General features: G+C 47.2%; 1 pseudogene; it reads left to right on the top strand.

Annotated features, from left to right (window-relative positions):
• Window positions 1–559: 559 nt before the first annotated feature.
• LOC138086322 (protein lin-28 homolog A pseudogene) lies at window positions 560–2,364 on the top strand (annotated as a pseudogene).
• The last annotated feature ends 903 nt before the right edge of the window (window positions 2,365–3,267 follow it).

The raw sequence follows: 3,267 nt of genomic DNA, 5'->3' as shown, positions 1-3,267 counted from the left end.
CCTAACTTGCCTTCTTCTCCAAGGCCATTCCTATAACTGACATCCCTATCCTCTCTCACCTCCACTCCAGAGGCAGTCTTCCAACTAGAATCTTGTCCTCAACTGTTTTCATGATAAATTCTCTACCCAAGGCCAGGATGGTCTCTCTGAAGCACAGTATGTATCATATTAACTTTTTATCTCAAACATCATTGTCTCTCATTACTCTCAGAGAAAAAGCCCAAATCTTTCGGTATAATTTACAAACTTTACTTTCTGGTCACCTTTTATCTCTTTCAACTCTCCCTAGCCTGACTTTTTTCAGCAAATTTGATATTTTTAAAACATTTCCTGAGGGTGCCATGCTCTTTCTTCTTTCTAGGCCTTTTGTATTACATTCTCTTTGCCTAGAATGCCCTTTCACCAGTTGTGCTCTGAAATAGTTTCTACTCCTTTGCATTGAATAATGCCCACCAGCCATTCATGTCCATCTGGAGTCACAGAATAAAACCTTATTTGCAAATAGGGTCTTGCAGAAGCAATTAAGACAATTATTGAGATGAGATTATATTAGATCAAGATGGGTCCTAAGTCCAACAAGGATGTTCCTGTGAGAAAGAGAAAAGGACACAGAGAGAAGAAGGCAATGTGAAGGTGGAATCAGAGGTTGCAGTGATGCATTTCTAAGCCAAGGAACGCCAAGGATTTCCTGTGACCACCTGAAGCTAGGAGAGAGGCACAGAACAGACTCTGTCTCAGAAGCTCTGGAAGGAACCTACGTGGACACTTATTTTGGATTTCCAGCCTCCTGACCTGTGAGATTACATGTCTATTGTTTGAAGTTAACTCGTTTGTGGAACTGTTACAGCCACCCTAGAAAATGAACATACCTTTCTTTGGATATCACTCTACATGGTACCTCCTTTGCAAAGCATTTCCTTATACCACTAACCTGAATCAAATATCCCTTTGATATTTTGAAAAAATATAGGATCCCTAGGATGCTTTTTCTCTTTCATTATGTTTAAATTTCCTGTTTGCTTGGCTTCTAGGAGGCTATACTACACAGGCTTCCACAGATGTGTGCTTAGGACCTATCACAATGGCCAGTGCGTAACAGGTTTCCACAAGTAAGCTTTGACTGATTCATTGTGCCTTATTCCTCTCCTTCTTTTTGGCACCAGAGTACATCATAAGAAACACTGGGCTGGAAGAAGCACAAGCTGGAATCAAGATTGCTGGGAGGAACATCGATAACCTCAGATATGCAGATGACACCACCCTTAGGGCAGAAAGTGAAGAGGAACTAAAAAGCCTCTTGATGAAAGTAAAAGAGGAGAGTGAAAAAGTTGGCCTAAAGCTCAACATTCAGAAAACGAAGATCATGGCATCCGGTCCCATCACTTCATGGGAAATAGATGGGGAAACAGTGGAAACAGTGTCAGACTTTATTTTTTTAGGCTCAAAAATCAATGCAGATGGTGATTGCAGCCATGAAATTAAAAGATGCTTACTCCTTGGAAAGAAAGTTATGACCAACCTAGATAGCATATTCAAAAGCAGAGACATTACTTTGCCAACAAAGGACCGTCTAGTCAAGGCTATGGTTCTTCCAGTGGTCATGTGTGGATGTGAGAGCTGGACTGTGAAGAAAGCTGAGCACCAGTTCCCCGAGCCACCCCTTTGCCTCCGGACTTCTCTGGGGCCAGCAGCCGCCCAAGCAAGGGCCCGGGGCCGCGGGCTCAGCCGACTACCACGGGCTTTGTGTCAAACCAGCAGTTCGCAGGTGGCTGCGCTAAGGCACCGGAGGAGGCACCAGAGGAGGCGCCGGAGGACGCAGCCCGGGCGGCGGCGGAGCCGCAGCTGCTGCACAGTGCCGGCATCTGTAAGTGGTTTAACGTGCGCACGGGGTTCGGCTTCCTGTCCATGACCGCCCGCACAGGGGTCGCGCTCGACCCCCCGGTGGATGTCTTTGTGCACCAGAGTAAGCTGCACATGGAGGGCTTCCGGAGCCTGAAGGAGGGGGAAGCTGTGGAGTTCACCTTTAAGAAGTCCGCCAAGGGCCTGGAATCTATCCGAGTCACCGGCCCTGGTGGGGTGTTCTGTATCGGGAGTGAAAGGCGGCCCAAAGGGAAGAATGTGCAGAAACGCAGATCAAAGGGAGACAGGTGCTACAACTGTGGAGGTCTAGACCATCACGCCAAGGAATGCAAACTGCCACCGCAGCCCAAGAAGTGCCATTGCTGCCAGAGCATCAGCCATATGGTAGCCTCGTGCCCACTGAAGGTCCAGCAAGCTCCCAGCTCCCAGGGAAAGCCAGCCTACTTTCGGGAGGAGGAAGAAGAGATCCATAGCTCTGCCATGCTCCCAGAGGCCCAGAATTGAAGCCACAGTGGGTGGGAGCTATCCTTTTGTGATCAGAAAGCTTTGAGGAGCAGGCATCAATCGGCAGAGTGGAGAAAGTGGGGACAGGGTGGGTAGGGGGCAGCTGGCACTGCCATATATCTGAGGCTGGAGTCCACAGCATCACCCCCTCTTCCCTCTTGGTGGGAAGAAGGGGTGAGGCAAAGAAACTCCAATTAGCTCTTTCCAAATGCATATGAGGGCTTTGGGGGTTAACCTTCCCTGCATGCTTTATCTGAGTCTCCACCCCCAGAATCTCCAGCTTTTGAAAGTGGCCTGGGTAGGGAAGTTGTTTTACTCTTAAAGAAGAATGTGGAGTAATATTTCCCATATCAGAGTGTAAAGATTAGGAACAGAACAGATTGATGGACCCAACCAACAAGCCACTACATTCCATGGGAGGAAACATCTCAGTGGGGGCGGCAGGGTTTTCCTCGTCTTCTCTCATAACCCCCTCTTGGGACAGAATGCAGACTTGCTCCTTCTAAGCTCACTCTCACCGCATTCTGGGCTAACTCAATTTTATCTATTTGCTGCCTTGGGTGACTGTACCTTGGGTCCCACTTTCTCCAGGATGCCAACTGCACGAGCTGTAAGCACGGAAATTGAAACTGTAATCAGAAATCTTCCAGCAAACAAAAGCCCAGGTCCAGATGGCTTCACAGCTGAATTCTACCAAAAATTTAGAGAAGAGCTAACACCTAGCTTACTCAAACTCTTCCAGAAAATTGCAGAGGAAGGTAAACTTCCAAACTCATTCTATGAGGCCACCATCACCCTAATACCAAAGCCTGACAAAGATGTCACAAAAAAAGAAAACTACAGGCCAATATCACTGATGAACATAGATGCAAAAATCCTCAACAAAATTCTAGCAATCAGAAT

This window comes from Capricornis sumatraensis, chromosome 9 (assembly GCF_032405125.1).
Source record: "Capricornis sumatraensis isolate serow.1 chromosome 9, serow.2, whole genome shotgun sequence".
In the NCBI taxonomy this organism is placed as follows: domain Eukaryota; kingdom Metazoa; phylum Chordata; class Mammalia; order Artiodactyla; family Bovidae; genus Capricornis; species Capricornis sumatraensis.
The sequence above is the reverse complement of the archived record's forward strand: the minus strand, read 5'-3'. Positions and strand labels throughout refer to the sequence as shown.